The sequence below is a fragment of the Acanthopagrus latus genome, chromosome 6 (assembly GCF_904848185.1).
Source record: "Acanthopagrus latus isolate v.2019 chromosome 6, fAcaLat1.1, whole genome shotgun sequence".
NCBI lineage: Eukaryota > Metazoa > Chordata > Actinopteri > Spariformes > Sparidae > Acanthopagrus > Acanthopagrus latus.
In genome coordinates this window covers 4,527,384-4,553,122 of record NC_051044.1, presented here as the reverse complement: position 1 = coordinate 4,553,122, position 25,739 = coordinate 4,527,384, and the positions used below count along the sequence as shown (strand labels likewise).

The 25,739-nt window shown below is 42.4% G+C and overlaps 1 long non-coding RNA gene across 7 annotated transcripts in view; it reads left to right on the top strand.

Moving 5' to 3' along the window:
• Positions 1 to 25,739, top strand: part of LOC119020529 — a 154,716-nt gene that overhangs the window by 108,654 nt on the left and 20,323 nt on the right. The window contains exon 7 of one of the 7 annotated variants that reach the window (XR_005075353.1): positions 14,252 to 14,340. The exons of the other annotated variants lie outside the window; for them this stretch is intronic. This is a non-coding gene — a long non-coding RNA (uncharacterized LOC119020529). The remainder of the gene's footprint in view (positions 1 to 14,251; positions 14,341 to 25,739) is intronic. 7 annotated transcript variants of the gene reach the window in all.

Genomic DNA, 25,739 nt, shown 5'->3' with positions numbered 1-25,739 from the left:
CCTCCTAAAATTAGGCATTTAAAACCATCAATTGATTGGGAAAGACTCACAGCAGAGAGGAGAGACGGTGTGAGCACGTGGATAGAATTGTCCACGTGATATGAAATATGTTCTTTGCTCATAAAATGTAATATTAGTGTCGTACCGGACATCCAAATCTGGCTCACGTAACATGTAGAATGATCCACGCCTATTAGCCAAGTATGGCCCAGATCATACTTGGGCGAGTTCTGGTTCGGTCTGTGCTTGTGCCTGGAGAGACCCGCATGTCAAACTAATGCAAACAATCTCACAGCCCAGTCACCAGGATATGTTATTAGTTAACATTTCTGTAAACCTTGAATTTATAAACCAGAAGTTGACATTTGTACTAGATGTGGCAAATCATGCGCTCATCAGTGGACTTGCAACAAAAACAGCCATTTTTTTTAGCCAAACCGTGATATTTTTCTAACCCTCACCACGTGGTTTCTGTGCCTACACCTGACCAGATCATTAGCACAGTGTTATGACAAAAGAGAAATAGAAAATTGAACCTAAACATACTGTATGTAAAAGGTGCAACATACAGAAATGTTTATCTTGAACTCCTCTGTCGTTTTGCTGAATCATACTTGGCTAACATGTATTCTGGTGATTGGGTTGCACTTAACTAATGTTTTGTCACAATATCAAATCACCTACAGATTCGTCTGATTGCCCGTCTTCATTCTTACTTCAGTCTGTGGGATCACTGCCTGAAAGGTGATTACTCCTTTACTCATATTGGTGCTTGCTGTCCTCAACCTCTCCCTCCGTGATTTTCCATCTCGACTTCAGCTGCATCCAGCCAAGCACACAATCACCCTGCTTTTTCTGTTCGCATCTGATAGTCAATCTTATGCCAGCACACAGACATGCACTTTCTCTCTCACCGTTTGTAGGTCCTCCCGCTGCCTTTTCTGCTCTCTCCCTCTCTCACTTTATACTTCTCAGCGCTGTCCTCCCAAGACTTGCCTTTGAATATCTTAGATCAGAGTCTTGGTAACATCTGTCTATCTCTGCACTTCTTCATCTGCGTCTGTTTTTGGCTGCCTTCGTAGCAGCAGCTAAGCCAGGGCCTTGGGGTGTGTAAGGGGGTCACGATTTGAGAAAAAGAGCGAGAAAAGAATCTGGCAGAAATCTGATGATTGGCGAAGCTCTGAGTCTCCTCTCTTGTGACTGCGTAGGGTCATTCTGGGTGGGGAAGAGAGGTGTGCGTGAAATCTGCAAACACTATTGGCTATGACTCATAATTATTTATTTATCATTATGTTAAAATGGTCATGGGTGGAAGGATAGAAATGGTTCACACTTAAAAAACAAAAAGAGGGAAAAAAAAAAAAACTCCTTAACTTTAGCCCCCCATTATGCAGAGTTGAAGCAGTGGAAAGCCCTCGGTTACTCAGGGTTACTAAACTGAAAGCTGTTTCTCCACTGTGTTGTACAAGGCACTTCCTGTATTATTATTATTTCTTTTTTTAAAGCTAAGAAAGGGTCGAGACTTGCGGCTAAATGCATATTTCAGTGAAAATCCTTCCATTTATTCCCCCTCTTTAGTGTGACATGACCTTCTTGAGCTCTGTGATTGTCCCTGCAAGCTTTGAACACTGCAATAGAAGGTATTTAAGAAGAAGTGAATAGAAAGCTCAGAAATAAGGCTTGTAAAGTAAGTATTCTCAGAATACATCAATCGCTTCACAGAAGCAGAGAACCTGCAGTGAGTCTTGCATTAGAGTGTAATTGAAGGATCCCTTTGAAGACTTAAATAATAAACAAAGACTGAGACATTTAATGGGTAGATTGTGCTGTAATAGCAATATATGGTGTTAGACTGTGAACATGTCTGCATTGGCTTGGTTGATTAGTTATTAATGAAGTGGCTCTATGATAATATTTAACGCAGTCGCCAGAATAAATGTTCCTGGAAATGTTCCTCTGTGTTTCTTTAGGTTTAGTTTTCAGTTTAATGCTGTGACAACCCTGTTCTTATGGTGTGGTTAAGTTAAGGTACAAAAATCACCTTGGTGGAGTGAGGAAAAGTTCATGTTTTGGTGGAAGTGTGGTCGCTGGGCCGGCATTGTTTTCCTGAATCTAACCAAAACTGCAAGACGTTGGACGAAGTTCACGTTGGGAGTTTTCTGGCTATCGACTCATTCAGTCATTTAGGTACAAACATGTGCTGAAAATTACGGCATGTACAATAATGATTGCCGAAGAAGATTCTTTATCACATGAAATCAATCAAATAGTGAAACTTGTTGTCTGCATTCTGTTATCACGTAAGAGCCGAGGATAGAATACATACAGTGCCGGAGGATCAACTCGAGATCCAAGCTGGTTCCTCGGTCAAGGGCACCGACCAGTGAATTAACCAGGTTATACATGTATGAGAACCTTTAGCACCCAGAGGAAACCCATGCAAGCACAGGAAGACATGCAAACTCAACACAGATTGAGTCTGTTGGATCTGACGGACACTGAAAAAGAAAATCAACCAGAGTTTACTCACTGACGCCGACGATGGTGCAACATCAGAGAAGCACGCCACGGACAGATTTAAACTAGGAAAGCAGGCGGTGGCAGTGTTTGGACAGTGATATAACTTCAGAAGCAGCATCTCCATCAGATGATAAGCTCACACCTGAGGCTATGTAATAATGATATGTTGACTTGGACCTCTGTTGACAGGAGCTTTCTGCCCGCAGTGTCAGAGACATCCAACAGCCTTTTCTCAAAGAACACGGATGGCGTTGCTCTGTCAGCACATGTGCAGTATGTTGCCATGGTCGTTATTTTGATCACTGCTGAGGGGTCAGAGAGGTGATCGAGGGTATCAGCAGCCAAGTCGTCACGGTGTAGATTGATCACTGTGATAGAAAGTAAATCAATGCCTATTCAGTTGGTAGAACATGAAAAATAAAGTTAAAGTTACATCTGATACGTCTGTTGGTGGCTCGCTGCACCGTTCATTCCATTTCAGGAACAGTGATATATGTCTTTTAGGGAGTCGTTGGCAATGGATGTATTCAGTCGTTTTGGTTTCAGGACATTCGCGTTTGAGCCTGCTGTTATATTTTCCAATGTGGTGCATGTGTCTTCGTCTAAGAGCTGTGTAGGTGCATGAATGTCTGTATATGCGAGCTGTATCTTCGATGTGCGCTCCCTGCTTTGCGTACTTCTGTGTTCACAGAAGGGGCCAAACAATGCTGCACTTATCAATAAGCACATAATGTGCTCCCGTCTATCCTCATCTTGTGTGTTCACCATGTGTGTTCGTGCCTGTGTCTGGTTGTCTGTTACTGGGTGGGAAGGCATGGCTTTTTGTGCATGTAGTTGCAGTGCCAGACGTATATTAATATACCTGAAGCAAAGTACTAAAAGTGCTTTTCGCCGTGATTCCATATGGAAATTACCTTTAATGGTGTAGGTACCCACATTAGTCCTTAATCAGTTCTTTGTATGTGGCCAGTGTGGAAACTCTGAACCTTCAGTCAGCGTGTTTATTTTAGTCAAAGTTCCATCATTTATCAAGCATATTACTTCAAAAATTGATGGGTTTTTTTTCCATCCATCCACCAGTCTTCACACCGAACAGGAGAAAGGGAACCACTACAATGCTAACTTCATGGTTACAGGCCTACAAAAAACACACCATCCTTACACCACACCACTGTGGTATAAATGTTGATATGTATTAAACACACAGTTCTGAAATATCTGGGGATTTGCAGAAATGTTTAGTGTTTACATTTTAACCCAGACCATCCATCACAGTCCACCAAACCCAGAATGCCTTTGACTGTGGTGAATAAACCGAGGCACCTAAAGGAAAACGATTGAGGCGCACAGCAGCTCCATAAAGACTTTGCTGTGGAACCACTGTGCTACGTTACCACCCATTCCCTTTTGATTTGAGTTATCACAACCTGTTCCTAGCATTGCGCAGTGCATCTTCTGCTGAAATGTCCTTCTCAGTGAGTTAGAGACGCACAGCGAAATGGATAAAAGAAAGAAATACTCAGTCAAATTTCAGATGTTCTGCAAATTGAATAGAAAGAATTGCTGTTCCTTAAAGATCAAATCTGTAAGAAAAGCTGTAGATTGAGTCTCGTTTCCAACTTGTCAAATACACTTTGGGTTTGGCACAACCATTTTTCGGCATGACGAGTTGGGATTGAGATTCAACAATCAGCTTTCTTACAAATTGGACCTTTAGAGGAAGGGGCAAGCGACTTGCACAATCTGCCACGTCAATTTTTCTGTCAATCATGGAGGGTCACACCGATGTCAGTGTCCGTCGAGAGACGCAAAAACACAAGGCGGTGGTGTGCAGACTCTCTGAGGCACAGTGGCACAAATTTAATGAGCAAATGGAGCATGAGGAAGATGAGTTCATGCCAGAGATTCACACAAGAAAACAATCCCGCATCTTACTTTGCAAATTACGAGAATTATTGAGTTGTTTTGGTTCTGAATACGTCCCTTTTTCTGATGTCTGAAGGTTTTGGCAATCATGCACTCACTAGTATTATTATAGTAGTTATATTGTGGAATTGATCAGTGCGCATCAAGTGGCTTCCCTGAACTGATTGCAGCCATCTCATTACTTGAAAGCATCAGTAGTATGTTGTATAATTATGTTGTCCTTGTACTGTTTAAACTCCTTCACAGTGAAGCGTAGAAAAAAATAGCGGCCTTCAATCTCGATTCCATGTTTCCTCTCCCGACCCTTATTATACCAGCCACATGTGTCTCCCCCTCCCCGTCCCCCTCCTCTCTTACTGTGTGTTCGCCCTCCCTCCCCTCTCTCCCCCCTCCGGCTGATTGCTGGGCATTAACAATTTAAACTGTTTGCCTTTTTAGTCACGCCAATTGTAATATCGCTCTCGGAGAAGCAGTAGTTAATGAGTTTCTACTTTGGGGCGCTCCCGCCGAGACGACACAGGAATAGATCTCTCTCGTTTCCCTCCTCTCTCCGTTTCAGTCTTATTTTTTTTTTCTTTCTTTCTTTCTGTCTTCTTTTTCTCCTTCTGTCAGGCTGTCTGACCGTTAGCCTCTCGTTCTTTTATTAACAGAGAATATACAAAATGACAAAAGATCCGAGGATTTATTGTCTGTGTGTGTATGTGTGTTTGTGTGTGCATATGCCTCCATCTGAATCTCAGTGTGTTTCTCCTTGTGTGTGTGTGTGTGTGTGTGTGTGTGTGTGTGTGTGTGTATGCGTGTGTGTGTGTGTGTGTGTGTACCTTGAGGGTTTATTGCAAGTGTAGGATGTGTTCTTAATGAGGAAGCAGTGAGGTAGAAAACTATACATGCTTACTAATCTCTGCCTGCCTGCCTCTGTGTGTGTGTGTGTGCGCGTGTGAGTGTGTGTGTTTGTGTGTTTGTGTGTGTGTTATTCCTTTGCAAATCTGCAGGGAATGAATCTGCAAATGAAAGCATCAGACACAATTAATTGAATAATTCAGTTTTTTTTTAAAATTTTTTATGACGAGCACATCGGGAATAAGTTTGACTTCTTTTGGGGGGGAGGACGCACCAGAATGGAGTGACAATGAGTTTTTCACTCAGCGCAGACTTAAAAGCCGGCTGCAAGAAGTTTGTGATTACTGTGGTAACAATGTGGCGGCGCATCGTCAGTGATTGCCTGGTTTTATGCCAAAGTACAAATCAAAATTTCCAGGTAAAATATTCAGAGCACTCCTGCAGGCATATTAGACTTCTCTGCTGTCTGTTAGTATGCACAGTGTGTTCCCCACTTTTGATGAAAATGTGGCTAAATACGCAATTGTCAGAAGCTCATGAACAACCAGCCCAGTCCCCAAAGTAAAATGTTATGTTCCTGCAAACCACAGATGGCAGACTGCAGACTGGCTGGCCCAGTCACCAGGACTGAACGATGCAGTCAAAAATGTCTGAACAAACCGCTGCTGGTTCGCATTTGTAAGTTTCATAGTCCACGTAACGTTTCTACGACATGTGTCACATGTGGAGGTGATGATGTTGGAGTGGAACAAGAAGGCCGACAAACTGGTGACTGTAGTTTGAAAGTTTGTCAAGTGTGAAACCACCGGATATTTTTAAAGAGAACTCCAGACAATCCAGCCATGATTGTGGTGGCAGAAACCAGATACTTTTGATGGAAGTTGGAGAAAAAAATCTCTAGCCGTGTGTTTTGCGACTGTTACCTGGGTGTTTTCACTTGTGACGTCTCCAGCCTTGTTTGTGACAATGAAAACAGGCCAAAAAAACAACGTTTCCTCATCATAACCAAGTGGTTTCTGTGCATGAACTCTAACCAGACAATTAGTTTCTAGTTCCTTCAGTTGTGGAATCAGCTCAGTCAAAGTGTGACAAACCCCCCTTCTGGGATTTCTCTAATTATTGTTTAGTATTTTGCTATTTGCCACTGCTGTCTTGTGTTTATGGTAAAGTGTAAAGTCAGGCCAGCCAATCAGTGTCAATGACAGCAGCTCCCACCAATAAAACAGCAGGAGGGTGGTGCTCTGTCTTACCAGGAAAAAACAAAACAGAAGTATAAATAGAGCAACAACTGGAAGTTATGACCAAAGTATTGAGACAGAAATTGCAACCCCTCCCCCAACAATTGCTGAAGCTTTGGAAGTGAAACGTTGCTTCAGATGAAAGGAAACCGGACGCAGAAGCAACCGAGAGAGAAGGACGAGGCTGAGAAAGACCGAGGGTCTCAAAGAGAGTTTAACATGGGAGGGTATGAAAGGTGAGAAAGCGTCAGGGGGAAGGAAGGAGATTAGAAGAGACAGCAGACAGAAAGACAAAGATAACACGGAATAAATCAGCCATAAAAGAGGAGAGGAGGATAAAAGACGAGACGAACGCGGCTCAGTCGTCTTGTCGGTGGTTTTCTCTTGTCAGTCAAACTCATCTCTCACCCGGGCCTTTGAAAATGTTGCAAACAGATCAAGGTCCCTAACTAGCTAACACCCTCTGCTTTATGCTGGAGGAAATAAAATGCCCCTTTCAGTTCTGCCAACTCGAGTTTATAGTTGAAGGATTTAAGGTGACTGTCGGCGCGGCTCGACTGAAGAAGGCCAATATTTCAAACCGGTGGAGACACTTTTAATTAAAATCTTATGTTTTGTTCAGAAATATCACCGCCATGACTGTGATTGTATCTGGAAATATCAAAGTAATACTTAATACGAGGGTGGTTCGTTCTTTTTATTGCAAAAGATACGAAATGGCCAGATCTATATTAAACGCATCTATTAGATCTTTCTGTGTGTTTTTGCACCTTTTTCAGTTAATCTGTCATCAGTGCCTGTCATGTAATGTCTGTAATTTGAGGACAAAGGAATAGCTGATGAGAGATGCTGAATCTCTCTTTGAACTTCCCCATCTTTGTCTTTCTCACCTCCTTAATCTGTCTGTTCCCATCAGTTTTTCTTTTCCCCCCTAAATGTTCTCAAGCCTCTTTCCTTTCACCTGGTCCTTTTTTTCAGGCTCTTCATCTCTTGCCTCTCACCCTCGTCTCTTGTTCTCTGACACTCGCTTTTAATTTCTCTGATTTCATGTCAAAGACACAGAAACACCAGCTAATGGAGATTTAAATTGTGGATGGCATCAGGGCTCCAAAAGAGAGGGAAAAAAAGAGAGAAAAAGGGCATATCATTGGCTCATCATCTCATCAGTCTTGCATCCTCTGTGTTTCTCCATCTTCTGATGTCATGTTGTTGTATAACTGCACTTAAAACGATTCCAGAATTTGTTCTCTGAGTAAAACAGTTAATGCAAATCTACACTGGTTTGCAAAGTTGAGATCATTCATGGTGAGGACGTCGTGGAGCACATTGGAGAAAGGCTTACTGATCTCCTTTTAGTAACACTCCCTGTCATCCATCTACAGTGCAAATAAATTTCTCAGGTTTGAAAACCCCAGTCGGCAGTATAAATGTATAATGTGGAGAAAAAACGTACCAGCACAGGAACGTGTGGACTTGACACTGAGTTTGTGTTGGTTTTTCAGGATTTCAGGACGTCCAGATGTTCAGATTAGGTATCTGCATGAATGAAGAGAGAGTTACAAATATACAAACCAAGAGATTTCTTTACACCTCAGCAGGATTGCATCGCAGGTTTGATGCAGAAAAGTTTAATCTTTGCCGTGCTTATGGAGAGACTCTAACAGGTGCTTTTCACTGTGTTATACTTCATAAAACAGGAAAGTTGGTCTTCAAAAATCTATTGAAATAACAAAAGGACAAAATATTCCTCAATTTTCTTACTTTCTGTGATTGCATCCTTGCTTTTTTTTCTTCTAACTTCTCTTCTCCTTCTCCTGCATGTTTTTCAGAAAAGAATCTTATCATTTCTAGTTAGCTGTTTCTCTCAAAATGACGGGTTTTTGTAATTTGGCGTTTTGTCTGACTGCCAAAAGTGAGGGCTTTGTCTCTGAAGGGAAAAGGGAGTGTTTGCATTCCCTTCAACTTCTTCGTTTTCTGTGAAGTGAAGCAAAACTAGGAGGTTTGTTAGGAAGGCGCGGAACATATGGGCATGTTTAATGTGCTTTGTCGTTTGTCTCTTTTGTGTACATTTATCCAGACAAATGAGAACAACATGGTGGGAACAATGTGTTCGTACTGTTGGCGCCTTTAAAGGATTTGCTGTTTTGCCTTTTCCTTGTATTGTTTCGGGGATGGTTTACAGCGTCTGCGGTCCTCATGACCTTCCTCTAACAGCAAAAGATTGCAGTAAAGTTTCTTGACATTATGTCCACTAACAGCCTGAAGCAGATAAACGATGGATAAAAAGAAGCAGCTAATCTTTCAAATTGAGCAAAATGAAATTGAAGAGATACCGCGTGACAGAATAAGAAGCCATGAGAGAGAAAGGAAGATTAGATTTGTGTGTTTCACAGTGGGTCTCTCCTCTGTATGGGAATTAGATAATAAGTGAGAGTAATAAAGTGTGTGTGTGTGTGTGTGTGTGTGTGTGTGTGTGTGTGTGTGTGTGTGGTAAGAGACAGATAGCTCTCAGGGCAGATTTTCCCCGATTCGTCTCGCTGATTGTTCACATCTGTCTGCGTCTAATCGGTGGAACGTACATTTTCATCCCGACAAGAAAAGTGCCTCGCTTTCTCTTTTCTTTCCCTCCATCCCTCCATTCAGCGTTAGTCACACAGTGTTGAGCAGCTTTGTTTTGCTTTGAATAGAGGGAGAAAAGCCATTTTTACTGATTTACGCACTTTATGTATTGGAGGAACATACGAGGGTGGGGTTTGTCTGCGTGCTCCACCTTCCTCCCACAGGTGAATGGTGACTTGTAGGTGACTGGTGGCCTCTTCAGGGTGCAGCCAGCTTCTCCACCTGATGTCAGCTGGGATTAACTTCAGACAGGACACACATACAGGTTTTTTCTCAGCTGTTGGAGTGCACTTTGGCGTAGCTGTTTGTTTCCTGCAAAAACAGGCACCTGTGGAGGGACTTGTCCTGGATATCGATTGGTGTTTACCGTAGCCAATAGCGCTGAATATGCGTCACGCCTCCGTCTTGGTGCTCATGATCCGACAACTCTCTCCACCTTGAGGTCCCAGTGAGCGTCGTCAGGCCAGGGCACAACACCACAGCCTCCAAGACAGACGGAGGCCATTTTGAAGACGTGGAAGATGGTACCAAGGTAGTTTTCTCGCTTGCAACCCAGGGCTGAGTCTGCTAACAGGGCTTCTAATGTAGCATCGAAACTAACTGAGCTAACTACCTAATGACAGCAGCAGTCAGTTAGCAGTTACTTTAGCAACAAAGCTACTGGTATCTGAGGGAATCACCCCTCCATCAATCACTCTGTTACTGTAACTGGCCTCTGTTGATTCTCGGAGGCTGTGTCCAGCTGCTGGAAACTCCTGATGCTGGACGTGGGAGAAAATAAACCACCACATGCAACACTGAGAGTCACTATCAAGACCAGTAAGATGGAACACTGATATCGTTCTGGAGGAAAATACAAATAGTGAAGGTGTTGGACATTCTGCATCATATGTAATCCTTTGCTCCTTGTGATGAGTCATGTTCTGCCCTCCTCTTGTTCCTCATTGTTCTCCTTCATCTTTTGTTTTCCTCCCTTCTCATCTTCTTTTCCAGTTCTCCACTCAGCTCCTCTTCGTCTCTCGTCTGTCCTCTCCTCTTTCTTTACGTCCTCTGTGGTTTGTCCATGCACTTGGCAGATGAGCCTTGTCCCGTCCTCTTTCCGATATCTCTCTCTTTATTTCAGCTCTCTGATACTCAGACTTTCTCGTTCAGTCCATTCTTTTCCTTTTCCCCCTCGTTTATCCAAATTCATTTTTTCTTCTCCCATCCGCTCCATTGTGTTTCATTTTCTCGCCTGCTTGCTCCTTCATTCTCTCTCATTCCTTCTCTTGTTTAGTATTTTGCTTCTCCTCTCAACTTTTTTTTCCCCCCACCATCAAAATCTCTCTCTCTAATGGCCTGCCTTTCGCTGTCTGACCACAATAGTCTCAGCATTTGGATTACTGTAATGGGGCTTGCATCACCCTCATATGATCAGCCATCTGGGGCTAGCTGCCTTTTAGCATCCCGTCAGTATCTCCCCAATAGGATCGGCTGAGAAAGCTAAGCCAGGAAAGCACTAATCTCTCAGCACTGGCTATTGTTAAGTGTCCCTGATGGCCTCCGTGCTAAAAGGGGGCTAATTGATGTTGCCGCGTGCTTATTGAAGGCCTTAGGAGGAAGCGGATGATTGTCGACGGCGCGTATGAAGAGGGGATGTGATGCGAAGCAAAGGAAGGCTGAACTAGAGGCCGCTATTTCAGGCCTCAAAATTACTAACCTCTGGAAGCGAAAACAGGAAGGACGTGACATTACTGTGCTCCACGCTGTCGGCGATATCGGCTCAAAATATCTGACACGTCAGTCGCTCTATTTACGCCAACATAGTTGCTCCTGTGGTGCAACTGCGCTCTTTAAAGATATTTCTGATTTAACTCATCATTGTTCCCGGCCACTTGAGTGACTGAAACTGGATGTTGAATACCTTTGTGCTGACAGCAGATGGATGCATGGCACAGAGTTGCAGGTGACTCCAAGTTGGCTTTTCAACATCACTAGCTCACTAATCTCTGCCCCACGAGGACAGAGAGAGACATATATATATATATATATATATATATATATATATATATATATATATATATATATATATATATATATATATATATATATATATATATTTGCCATTTTTGTGTTGAGGGTTGTTACCATGTTGGAAGACACACACAGGTTACTCTGTTTTAACCAAGTTATCATCCGTACAATCAGTTTTACGCATCTGAACATCATCAACACCATCGCACCATCTGGACACAGTGGATTTAAAAGCAAAGAGAATGGAGGAATGCTTCCTTATCTGTCAGCCTGCAGCACTGCCAGGCCAACTTATAACTCAACACACACACACACACACACACACACACACACACACACAGTGTCTTTCTTACGATAATACACACCCATAACTTAATGCCAGTGACAGATGAATGGTGCCCATAGTGGCAATTTGATGGTGCGATAATTAAACAAACAAAAGAATTATTTTCATCCCGAGTCAGCTAACAATGTGTGTGTGTGTGTGTGTGTGTGTGTGTGTGTGTGTGTGTGTGTGTGTGTGTGTGTGTGTGTGTGTGCGTGCATCGGTTTGATTATTTGTGTGTGTATAGGTCTGTGTGGCCCATTAATGGGGTCATAACTCAGTTTTTGTCCGTTTCCTCCAGATGATGTGTGTGTGTGTGTGTGTGTGTGTGTGTGTGTGTGTGTGTGTGTGTGTGTGTGTGTGTGTGTGTGGAGAGAGAGAGCCTGAGGTGATCTTTAGATCACTTGGTCTTTCACAGCAGTGAATGAACAAACAGCATACCTATCACTTCTTTTGGTATCAAAGCATAGAAACCAAGTTGCATTTAATGACAATATTACACAAAAAGGTATTTACCTTAAGAAAACGTTCTAAGGAGGAAGTCAGATGCAACAAAGTTGGGCGCCACAGGACTTTAATTCAGGAGAACTCTGTTCATCTCCCTTAAAAAAGCAAAAACTACTTGAAAAGTTACTTTAATTTTAATCTAACTTTCATTTTACCTCTAACTATCTTTTATTGGAAGTGCCATGAGTGTGCATACGTGTACGCCTTGAGCTGTTATATGTATTTTATTTGTATTAATCATCTGTAAGGGCAGCTATTACTATGTACTACGCACTTTGAGTCCGTGACAAATTTCCCCTAGGGGACAATAAAGCATATCTATCTTATTCTATTCTAACTTATGTAGCATACTTAACTTATAGCATGTAGGTAACACAACTAACGTACTTTCTTTGATCTAAACTGTATTTTTATTTAACTTAATCAGGTGGTATTGTTACATAGACAGCTGGTTAGTCTCTCCAACAGTTGTAATATTTATAGGCCTGTCCACTTTTTTTTTAGGTAGATGACATGTTGCATTTAACACACATGAAAGTAAAGCTGTGTTTCTGTTCTCAGAGGAAGGTCCCAAGAACACTGTTTAAAGCCGGAAAGGTGGCAGGGTCCGCCTCATATAAACAAAGTTTAACAAACACCTTTAGGGTCAGTTTGTTCATTCAGTCATGAAAACAAAGAGAGTTTGTTTAGGCAGGAGAGAAATGGATCAATGAAGATATTTCTCCTCTTATTAAAATCTCTAACCCGCAGCGACACAGAGCTGCTTTCAAGTCAACAGTCGACTGCATTAAAATTCACTCAACACTTTGGATTTTGCTCCCTTTTTTTTTTTTTTACAAATCAGAGTTAAAAGATTTAAGACATTCTCTCATAGTTTGAGCACAAATCTGTAAAAGTCTGTGGGAGTTTTTCCCCTCGCAAGAAATGTGTTTTCATCAAGTGTACAAAACAGGTCATGGCGTCGGCCATCTGGTTTTATTTTTGATTGCTCAGTTATGTGGTTTTAAGCCGTCCCAGTTTCCCTGTGAGTTGAAAAAAATGGACAATTCAACGCTTCTGTTAACTGTTAACGTTGGTGCTAACTTCACTGACAAAAGGGCCTTTGTGTATCAGCCCTGAATGTCTTCTTGCCATCTGTAAACTCTTTATTTCTTAACTTTGTAGATAGGTATGTAGTTGCTGACCTTTTGAATAGTCAGTGTAAGCCTAGTTTGTGCTAAAGTGAACAGCTGAACAAGAACAAGAGAACTGAACTGATACTCCTGAACTGAAGACTGTCAGAAGAAGCACTGAAACAAACAAAACAGAAACATATAAATAAGTGAATAAATAACAAATTAAAGTGTTTGGGTAAGATGTAGATGTATAACGTTGTCGGTGGAGGAGAATGGGATTAACCCCAAGATTCCACCAGATACATGTTGGCTGCATTATGGCTCTGATCCGGTTTTGCTCCGCCGTCCGGCAACCCACACTGGTTGCGTTTTGAGTCCATCATGGTGCAGTATGGCCGACAGCTGGCGTCATGAGGCCGAGGAGTTCCCACGACAATCACATTATCACTCGCGACCGCAGTTGTAGGTTTGTGTTATAAAAACAACAACACAAAGTGTTCCTGGCTGACAGATTAGCAGAGGAGCTTGTGTTTGTCTGTTTGTTTGAGATTTGTGTGCTGGTGTCAACACGGAGTGTTGTACTTTAATTTGAAAAGTAACCAGATGTTATATCATTTTGATGCGTGACTTCTTGTCTGCTCGGTGCTAAATTCAGCTGAACTGTTGTGTCGTGCTCTGGATCCGCCAGAAACAGAAGTCCTGTGTATCTGTTCCGGAGGGCTCCGGACTGTCGGACGGAGCAGATACGCAGCGCGGCGGACCTGGTGGAAGTTAACACAGAGACTAAAGTGAAACCTATTAACCCAGCGGACGCGCGTCGGGTGGAATCTAGGGGTGAAGCCCCATCTTATCCAAACAAGTAGTTCTGGCTGTTAGATGTTGATAACAAGACACTAGTTTTCCTATCCTAAGTTGTCTAAATGTTACCAACCCCCACTGAAAAATGCATCGTATGGCAGAAATGTTATCAAGTTTCCTCAGAGTTGCCCAGTATCTACATTAATCTTGTAAACATGCTCGAGGGATGCTCTCATTTACCGTCAGGAAAAAACACATCCGAGTCTTCAGTCATCTGTCAGACAGCATCTCTTCGTCTGCTCTCTTTCATCATGCCTTTGTGCGCTAATTGTTTGTCTTTTGTGTTTCAGTATTGCAGCAGAACAGCTCGTAACTTCAGCATTTCATCAGATGCGACAAAAGACTGTGACAACAAACACTGTGTGAATAATGCAACGAGGTAAACTGAGCTGGTCGTGGATGGAGAAAAAAAAAACAACATTTAGCCTTAAAAGTTCAGCATCAGTCCTCTCACAGTGCCACAGTGAAAAATGACCCTTTCTCCTGAAGTGAGTGTTCGATTGTTGTAAATTCAACATACCCAGTAAGCCACCGGGGCCCCCAAACAACCTGACCTCATGGTAATGCTGCTTTCCCCGTCGCACACAAATAAACTTCTGTTTCACCGGGTCAAGTTCAGCAATGGTTGAAGGGTTTTCGCCACACTGTTCTTTTTTACACATTGTTATGTGTTTGTCTGGGCTGAGATTAACTTCGCCTGAACGCAGCCGGCTCGTTGGTGCTTTCAGCGTTGTATTTAGTCTCGGAGATAGTGGTGGTACTGATTAATACAACTGCCAATGGATTAAGACAAGCAGATATTATTTGTAGGAGTAGATAAGAGCAGATACGACAACGTCCGAGGTCGGGTGGAGCATGAGGGTATTTATAATAAGGCTCTGCACTTTAATATGACACAATAGTAGTTTTTATCTTTCAAAGAACCTGAAGGAAGCTGCCTCAGTAGTTACATGTACCTGTATACTTACAACTCACCATCCAAGTGGTTCTCCCCGCAGTTTTGTTGGTTTTATTTCCAGTGCTGACAGTCATTTCTGCCCTTTAAGTCAAAAAAGAACAAAAGCCGTTTGTCAAGAGCGATGCGAGGAGAGCCAGGCTTTATGGAGGAATAAACACCTGGAGTCACATTATGTTCTGATCCGGAGCTGGTTATTGCTTTGAGGAGAGCGCAGAGATTAAATTGAAACTTTTGTGATTAAAAAGCGGATTTATCCTCACTCCTATTTATCAACCTGACTGCAGCAGCGATCTGCGGAGGTGTGACCTCCATTGTCTGTTTGTTTTTTTTGGGTTTTTTTGGTCTGTAATGTTTCCTGCTGACTGGAGCTGGAGGGGAAATGTGCTTCACTTAATGAACGCACAGTTACAGAGAGGAGAGGGGGGAAAGAAAATTATAGCTGGTCTGTGCTGAGTTTAACGAGAGGTTTAAACACAGACACACAGATCCTCAATGCTCACTAGTGTACTGTTAATATACAGTAAAGCAATCTGGCTGCTATGGACTGCGAATAAACACAAATGATTTGCCTGAAGTTGAACCAGGCACAAATGTTCACAGACAAGGTCATGTTTGTTCACTCTCCCTCAGAGCTTATTGTGTCTTTCTCTGGGTTTCAACATTGTTGGAAGCAATTAATTCCCTTTCAGCCTGATGATATCGAGTCTCGGCTTCGCTTGCTCTGGTTCCATCAAGCTTCTCTGCCTGCTACTTGCAGACCTTACAGACGCTCCATGTCTTTCATCTATAGAAAGAAAACCTAGACCATAGACATCCCCTTTCATCTCACAACCACCTTCTGTCAGAGAGGAAAAGATCCAACCTTAAAAATGAAAGAGAAGAAAGGTTTTTGTTTCCACAAAAACTTTCCAGTGAGCAGTGCTCCAAGCAGAACATACCAATGCCAAATGTAGAGCAATCTACACAAACCCTATGATTTTGATTTACTGTTACTACGATTAGTCAGAGGGCACAAAACAATTCCACAAGAATTAAACTATGTACATGTAACAGAGTGGTGAGGATAAACAGCACACGTCCAGTCTTTAAAAAGGCTTTTTGGCTCAAACCTAAAGCAACCATGTATTCATTTTCAGGGGACAGTGGAAAAATCAAACACCCAGAGTAAAGATGTGACAAGTCCAAATAATATTCAGTTGATTCAGTTGATCGTCTTCAACTGTCTGGGATTACAGTTGCTACCTGTAGGCTAGCTGTTTCTTAAAAAAATGCTTATTAAAGTGTTTTGGGGTTTTTCTCCCTTCGGACGTATGACGGATACGGACGGGATGTATTACCAGTGCTGCCTTCAAATGCGTTAAACAACATGAAAAGCTCATTTCAATCAATTTGGGGTTAGAAACAGAGTCGTGACACCTCTAGCAAGAGGTGACAATAATTGGAAACAAGATGACAGAGTCTGGGTGCCGACATGTCTTTCAAGGTCCGCGTCCTCTGTGAGGGGCTGTGATGCAGGAAGAACAAAGTGCATCTCTGTCTTGTAGTGTTAAAAAAAAAAAAAGTGTCATTACAGCCGGAGGCTCCCGACACTCCCATTATATGTCACTTATCGTTTGGTTTTGAAGAATAGAACATTTCCAGTAGTTCATCGTGATATTTTGTCCTTTGTCAGCCGAGTAACCAAACTACAATGTTGTTCTGCAAACCACAGATACAGTCACATATATATTTAGATATTTAGATGAATGGGGACTCGGAGGAGGTGGTGATGGAGTCACACGAGGAGGCCGACAAGTCTGTGACCACTGTTCAGCACTGTGTTTCAACATTTGTAAGTGTGTAGACAGTGTGTTCTGATATAAAGTGGGGACCGGTCCATCTCCAGCCCTGTTTCTGTCGACCACAGTCATCATTTTAAGCTAAAACATAATCTTTTTTCTGATCCTAACCAAGTGGTTTGGGGCTTAAACTCAACCAGACCATAAGTGCAGAGTTGTCAGAGTATAAAACTGATGAAACTGAAGTTGAACCTGAAGAATAATGAAGGTGTAACAAACAAGTTTCAACATAAAGTCTTGTGATTGTGTTTCCATCGACCTAATTTCAAGCGGATATATTGAGCTAGATTCTGTTTGCCTGTGACTTTAAATATCATGAGTGTTCATGTTTTTGTTTTTTTTATGTTACAACCAAGCAACAGAGGACAGCATTAAAAGAGCATTAATATGTGCTTATCAGAACAAACAGCAATGCTCTGCACAAAGAGAGGATACGGCAGCAATCTTACTTATAAATGACCAAAGTTCAGTGTCTTCGGTCTTAATGACAGCTCAGTTTTTCCGGCTGCAGCGTTCATGATGAAGATGTCATTACACCCAGAGAGACAAAAGAGGGGAAGCTTTCCAGTTTTGGAGCCGCTTGGATCAGGAGGGGGCAACCACGAGTCACCTGTGCAGCGTGCTGTGTGTGTGTGTGTGTGTGTGTGTGTGTGTGTGTGTGTGTGTGTGTGTGTGTTTGTGTGCATGCATGTGTGTGCATGTGTGTCTGTGGATAAAAAGCAAGGAGTGTGACTAATATAGTTGAGGTTGGGATTAACTTTTCCGCCCTGAATATCATTCTTTTTTAAACCTCCTGACACAATATGCTCTCTAACACACACACACACACACACACACACACACACACACACACACACACACACACACACACACACACACACTGCATGCAAGTAGCTGACTTCTAAAATAGCAAATGTTTACCGAGATGAAAGGTTTGGCTTATTTTTCTCCCCTCTAAGAGGATCCAAGCCAAAATGAGTGACTGCCAACAATTCCTGTGTGTGTGTGTGTGTGTGTGTTGCGCAAATGTGTGTGAATGAAAATCTGTCTTCTTTGTACCTTCGTACTTCCTTGGCATGTCTTCAAACGCTAGTGTGTAATCTAGGTCTGTGTCATTGGCATAACAAAGGGGAATGTACAGTGGTAACATGTATTATTCTTTAAATCTGCTTCTGTTGCTGCTTCCTTGATGATGAACTCAACTTCTAATATAATATTCACCAGCGTTTTCCATCCAGTGTTTCCCCCACCTCTCTTTTTTCTTGTATTCTCACCCTAATTCCCCATTTCTCAGGTTTCCTTTTTCTTAGTGTGAAGAGTTTAGGAAATCTTTTTAAATGCCGATAGATCCGACTGAAATGTGTCGGTTTATCCTGCTACTTATTTCCCAAACTGAATACTTGGTGCTAAATTACTCCTTAAATCTCATCTCATTTTTTTTTTTTTTTTTTTTTTACAAATCCATCACACTACCACGCCCACATCAGACATTTTAAAGGTTAACGTGCTCTTTGAAGTCCAACTTCACATGTGTGAAATCCTGCGGGCTATAAGGCGGCCCCTGGTCATCAGGTACGGCCATCCGTCACTGAGGGAATACTCTCTTAGAAATCAATGGAAGCTGCTCCACCGCTGCATTTCATGTGCATTGCATCACATCTGACTGAAGCATTAAAATAAAGAGGGGGAAAAAAAAAAAAAAGGAAGAGCTCAATGGCTGCTGCGTGGATCCATCCTCTGATTGTGCAAACGGTGAGAAAGAGTGTCTCTTTGTTGTGTTCTGGCACCTTGACTTGTATAAAATGGATAATATGAGAGTCCTTGGATGGATGCACGTGCTCCACAAGCTCTGCTCGTGTAATTGCTGTCGATTTCTGCTCTGCTCTTGATTTTGTTTGTTCCCAGTTTTGCTGATTACTGATGAATGACTGCTTTTTTTTTTTACTGTTCCCTCTAAACCAAAGAAAACACAGTCTGTGTCTTTCTCCTCATTACGTTATTACACTTATCGCACCTGTTATTAAAACTGTTGGTCTCACTGGTGTACAAATATCACAACTTTATGCTTGAAATTACATGCAGTGCAAACCAAAGTCCAGTTCTACAGGCTGATGATACGCAGCTTCTTTCTGCATTTAAATGTCTAAAAACAACTAGACCTTGATTTTGTTGAGAGGTGTACTTACTGTTCAAACCCAGAGAAATCTGCTAGTTTACTCGAGGTAGTGATTCGTTTCTCCACCTGTCACTGTAACTTCAGAGTCAGAGTGAGAAATTAAGTCCCCGAATGAGTGAAACTTTAAAACAAGTCACGTCAGATATAGATTAATTGGCAGTCGTGGTTGTTTAATGGCCTCTTCACCACCAGCGGAAGTAAGATCCTTTGTGTTTATCCTCCCTCAAATTACTACGAGATTATCCTCAGATCACTTTAATGCACATTAGCCGTTCACTAGCGAGCGACGACACACACTGAGACGTGTCTGTGTGTTTGAATTCAGCTCGCCTTCTCACTAAACTCGGCACTCAACAGAGCCTCTCCTCTCTGTAACTTTACCGCATATCAGCCAAAAGATAGACACACCCAAGGTGTGTGTGTCTCCGCAACGTTACGTGCATCTACACTTGGTATTAAAATGCAGTGGTTTTTGGTATTCACAGGTGTTTACGCTGTATTCTAACTGTTCAAAGTGCACATGCTGTATGTTTTCAGCCTGGCTGCTGGCACGGTGCTTCGCTCTGCAGGCTGAGATATACCTCTGCTGCACCTTCTCTCTCTCTCTCTCTTCCTAATCCTTCCCCTCTGCTCTCCACCACCCCCTCATCACCAGCCTCCTTTTCGTCTTTATCTCCGACTCGCCCTCTCTCTCGCTGGTTTCTCCCTCCCTGACGTCCCCCCTCTGTGTCAGCGGGATAAAATGAGCAGGACAGAGGTGAAGAGAAGGAGCGATGGTATAATAAAATCAAAGCGGACTCATTACCGAAGGGGTGAGATAGGTGTGTTTGCCTCAACAAGCCGTCCATTCCACTCTGAGTTTAATGTATTGTTCTCAATTACGACAAACCAGCGGCGTTTGCTAATGTCCCACTTTGCCCGACAGGTTGATCTTATTTGTTTTCGTGTGTGGTAAAAAGATATTTTTGCTCTGTGACATGTAAAAAGGCTTCACCGTGTGTTTTTATCAAAATATAGTAGTGTTTCCATTATATTCCATAATTAATATCCTCCATTTGAAGTAAGTGGTGTGCTCTCATGTAGCTTGACTGATATTACACCAAACAAATTAAGAAACCTTGACCCTGCGGAATGAATTCTCAACAGTGTCCCTGAATTAAATTAAACTACCGCTATGCTCGCTTTCAAAAACTGGGTTCAACAAAAAAGTAAGATAGAAGATCCGTGTTGGCCAAATAGCTTCAGAAAAGAAAAAAAATAAATAAATAAAATCACAGAAATGCAGTTAAAGTAATTGTAGGCAGTGCTGTGACGAGGAAAGGCAAATCCCAAAACTCAGATTCTGTTGGATCGGTACATGAAGCACCAAAAATACACAAAACAAAGAAAATTATATTCAAACAGGAAAAAAAAACAACAAATAGACACATTTTCAGCTCCCACCACCACCAAGTGTTTCCCTGTTGTGTTACTGTTGAAACAACCACAAGAATCCCAATTTGACCCCAATATTGTCAAAAAATTGAAAAAAGTGAAACACCTGGTTGTATTAATGAGCAGGCAGTTTTTGTTACTTGCCGATCTAGTCCTGGAGACGCATATAGATGAGGGAACAGACTTTGACACGACACCTGAGCGCATCAGCTTGTGCTCAGGTGTCGCTCCATCAGTTTTTTCAGCTCGTTCTCTTTCGGAGTGTAGAGTTTCAATATTTATTCCAGTTGTTCCACCTTTACATGAGGTTAGTGACTGCGGAAAACAGTGGCAGCCGTGATTCCCTTGTGCAGTGATATGACCTTCATTTAGAAAAGATAACTCAAACCAAATAGCGTAGTGAAAATAAGCCTTACAGGAACCCAATCTATACATGGATGGTGTCATTTGTCTACAACCAGACTGCATAACTGCGCAAACATCATTTACATCAGAATCATAAGTTAAAGGAACATAAAGTTGTCCATTGCTAGTTGAAAGTGGCTTTAATAGGGTGTTTTTTCCACGAAAAAGGCAGCTATTTCCTGCCCAAAATGAAACAAAAACCCCTCTGTGCCACACAAAACAGAAGACAGACACAGTTAGAGACTATAGCTGGTGACAATAGTGGAGCATTAGAGCCAGCTGATTTCCCTCAGGAGCTGAAAGAGAGACTAAATATTGGAGTTACGTTGGAACAGCTTGCTAGAAATCCCGCTAAAGATCCTGATGGTGCTGGATTCATCAACAAGCAACCGTTATGCTAAAGAGCTTCACCATATCTGTTTTAAAGTTAATGCTGCATCATTGTTGCATCCACGACTTTGTTCCTCTGCCTCCAGGTGGCCAAAAAAATAATAAAAAAAATAAAAATCAGTTCATGCAGGTTTAAAGCTCGGCCACATTCTCTATTTGTCACATTTGTGATAATGTTAGTTATCTCATGTAGAGCCCAGTAAAAAGCCACAGCAGCGCCCCAGACAGAGCTATCAGCCAGACATAGAGGTGTTTTTAGTGCCAATCTGCTCCTCACACACTGGGCGAGGTGACAAATGGGCCACTCTCAAATCTTAAGAAGCAGCATTACAGTGAGGGGAAACACAGACACAAGCCGTTTTTATACTGGGCAGCAAGCCGCCAATTTGGCCGTCCTATTTGCGGTTAGGTCCGCGGATTTAGCCAGAAGGCGGTGTATTGGGGGTCTGTTTTGGTCCACCAATCTGACGCCTCAGAGGGTACCCTTATTTCCACCTCCACCGCTCTGTAAATCAGAGCCGTCGATGTTCCCCGCAATTGTGTGAGATGGGCGGAGGTGTCGATGACGTGCACTTTTGTGCGACCCACACGGGGAGTTTCAAAACCAGGAAACAGCTGATCACAGCAGTCAGTCCATCACTTCTTCTGCGGACGTCAAGATGAGCAACTGAACAGCCGCTGAGATCCAGGAGATGCAGCGTCTCCTCGGTCTCTGTAGCTGTCTTCGTTGTCCGCTTGCTGTTGTAGCAGCGAGCTATTAACGGTCGCTACTTTCAAATTAAAAGTTCCCCACTCTAAACTCCAATGGGGTGCAATGTAAAGCTCTTATTTAGAAGACAAATTTGACCTGCTTCACTGTTCACGCTGAACTTCATGCGTCATGTCACGTCAAATGTTTTCGCCAACCCAAGTGGCGTCTTTTTGGAAAAGAAGGAATGTTACACCTCCAGTGTGCAAGATGGCACATTTTCTAAAAGGGGCTACAGTTATAGCGAGGCTGAAGCAGTGGGTACAAACACTGCAGGCACAAGAATAGTGAAAATAGACTCAATTCGCACACAACATAAAGGCATTAATTCACAACAGCTGCACACAAATTAAAGCATGAACGTGTAGTATGGCTGCATTACAGCGGTGACATGCGTGCATCAAAGCAAATGTGCGTTTCCACACATTTGTGTCATGTAAACCCCTTCCCAAACACAAAAAAAGTAGTCTCCACAGGGGTTTAACAGAGTTGGACACACTCACACACAAACTCTGAGCCCTTAAGAATAGCTTAAAGACAACAGCACACACACAGAAATGTAGACACACACACACACACACACACACACACACACTCTCCAGGCCCATCGGATGAGGTTAAATGCAGCTTAACACAATAGAAATGTTTTTGGGTCAGCTGTCCCTTTGCGTGGCGGACAGACGCTTCACTGACACAATATCCCTTTAACGACATCATATAATGGACGCTGCAGGCACACTTTGCGGCTTAGAGCAGCCTTTTTTTTAACTGCTTAGCCTAAGCTCCTTTGTGGCGCTGAAAAGTGAGCAGTACAGGGTAAAAAGGGGAAAGAAATTACGCCATCCTCTGTAGATGATAGCCTGACAATAGCCACGCGCTTAACAGATTAAGCGGTCGTAAGGTTTTTAACGCACTGTAAACAAAGCTAAATGTAGGATTTTCACTTTCTCTCTCTCTCTCTCTCTCTCTGTGCATCCCTCCCTCCTCCCTCCCTCTGTTCACGCTCTCTCTCTCTGTTTGTACAATTATCCACTTTGCATTACTTTGTCTTCCTCTGAACGCTCAGATCTGTTTTAAGGGATCAGCCTGCGCTCGGGTTTTAAAGCGAGATGCGGAACAACGAGAGCGAAATTCACTGAGAGGATTGTGGTTGTAAATGTCACTGCGTCCCCTTTTGGGGATTCTGTCTTTTTTTCTTTTTTTTTTCCTTCTTCTTCAAATGACACACAACAGACAGCCGCTGCTATTGTTTTACCCCCCAAGTGTGCTGACAAAGCTTGAATACAAACTGTGGAGGAAAGTCAAGGCAGAAGTGATGAGTCATCATGTTTCTAAGATGCTTATTGTCTGGTGAAAAGCCTGCGCTTCTTTCTTTCTGCGCGTCTTGTTAGAGCGCAGATTAATTGAAGACCACTAGAGTAAATGTATGAATACAGGCCAACCTTCACCTCTCCCCCGTGCCCCACCCCCCCCCCCCCCCCCCGCACAGTATTTAAACTCTATAAACTCGAGATATACTGGGCTTATAGTCTTGGGCATAATGAGATATCTGCGTTCTTGCATTATTAAAACACTGTGGAAGCACTGTTAGTTTTCAGATCAAAAGATAATGAAAATTATGAGAATTGTCTGTGTAAATCCATCTTGTTTTTCATCTCGGCAGCGCGGCATGAAGGCAAAATGAATTAACGGCGGAACGTATCAGCTTGACTGTTGGAGCAGGCGGTGAGGAGGAAGTCCTAAGTAGTCTAATGTTTCTTGAACTGTCAACTTTTGCTGAGTAACTCGTCATCCATCTTATCTTTCCCCGTATTCTCTCAGGTGTTAATGAAATCACTTGCTGGTTTTGGATTAGACACGCCTAATGGACCTTATCTATCTCTCTTGCTTATCATAATGACAATTCAATGGCGGAGCCGATGGTAAATTGGTATGCAATGGTTTGAAATTAGAGGCAATTGGTCAACATCTCAATTTATCGGAGTCCACGTTGTTGCTCGGGCTTTAGTAAGACAGTCAGTCGATGTGTCTTAACAATGCAAAACAAATATAATCTTTAGTTTTCGATGGGTTAATGTCTTTGTCTCTGCAGAAATAGAGAGATTGGAGAGGAGTGTAGTGAACCATTGCAGTTTAGTAAGTTTAGCACTCTGATATGATGTTGTCAGCTGAAATATTTCTATATATATAGCTGCTTGATACCTGCTTCACACTGAAATATACTTAAAATGCTGAAGAAACAATGGTTATATCTGATCTAAAGAGTTCAAAAGACAAATCAGACAAAAGCAAGATTCAGAAATGTACATAAGCTCAAACGCAAGAACAGATACTTGACAAGGGGAGCTCTAGTTTATTGGCCGGATGTCAATATCAGCCGATATTTGCCTTGTTGACTCCGATCATCCTACTGGCAAATTAGATGGAATCTGCAGATGGCATTAGGCTGATGTTAATCTCTTGTGTTGCGTCAGTGTTGTGCTGGGAACACGTTCTGTCCATCCCCACCTTCCCACAGATTTTGCATTAGCTTGCCTTGATGTGACTGTTGGAGTTGTGTGCAACACAAACTTTGACTGCTGCATGGTAAAAGACAGCAGTTTTGTTTGTAGTTGGCATGTAATTTAACATTACGTCTGAGAAATTATTAAAGATACCTCAGATTAATATTTACTACAGCTGTGTTGCACTCAGAAATGGTGAGAAGCGCCAAATTGCACAGAATATAAATTACTACATGATGTTTCTTTAACTGGAAGCTGACAAAGACCGTGTTGTTGTGACCTGAAGGTCTGAAGGTGTTGCGTCCCCTCAGGTTAAAATCGCATTGGCACCAAAATAAAGTCGGTTAATTCTCTGCTCGGTCTGTAAACACTCCCAAACCTCTAAATTAGAATGGATAGAAAAAGTAAACTAATATCCACTGTGCATCTTGTTTAGCTACAAAAAAACCCACATTAATCCAGTAAGTAACACAATCTCACACACCTCCATTCTTTTGTTTATTTCATTGACTCACAATTACCTCATTAGTGGCTGTTAGGAAAGTCTACAGACAACATAACTGGATCAGGATCATTGACTGCTCAGTTGTGTAGGCTGTTTGCGTGTTGTGACTCTGGATTGTTTAGCTCGTAGCACTAAACGGCACTCTTCTGGGAAATTGTTGCTCTGCTGTTGCCGAGCGTATGCCGTGCTGCACTGTCGACAAAGGTGGACATATTCTCACTTAAACACTTCCCAAGCTGTTATGAAAGCGAAAAAGAGTGTCATTTTCAGTGAAAATAAGAAAATGAGGCCAGTGCTGCGAAGACGAGCTCCCGGTGGACCTGTACCCATAAACATCACACTTAGGATGACTGCCATGTTTAATTATCTTGCGAGGGGAGAGGAAAGCAGAGTCTGATCTCAGTTGTCTTTATTGCTGCATAGTACAATAAAAGATGCACAGCGAGGGCAAAAAACGCAAAGCGAAGTCAGCTCTCTCTGTAATAGCATCAAAGGAAATACGCGTGATAATGCTCATGTATAAAAGGCTTCAGATGCCTCGTATTTTTCATAAAACTTTGTGTCTTTATCATCATAAGCATGTACTAAGTTGTAGTGGCCCTGAGCCAAAACTGAACAATGATCCAGTTTGTCACGACTGCTCTAAGAGGATACACCATGACATCAGCTATAGTTATACAGGGGTACAGAAGCTATACAACAACTGTCATCATGGATTAAAGACACATGCACGGCATCAGACGGGAGCTTATATAAACTCATTTAAACACAGGAAGGAATTATTGTATTAAAGAGAGAAAGGAATTATGCCATTAGCGGC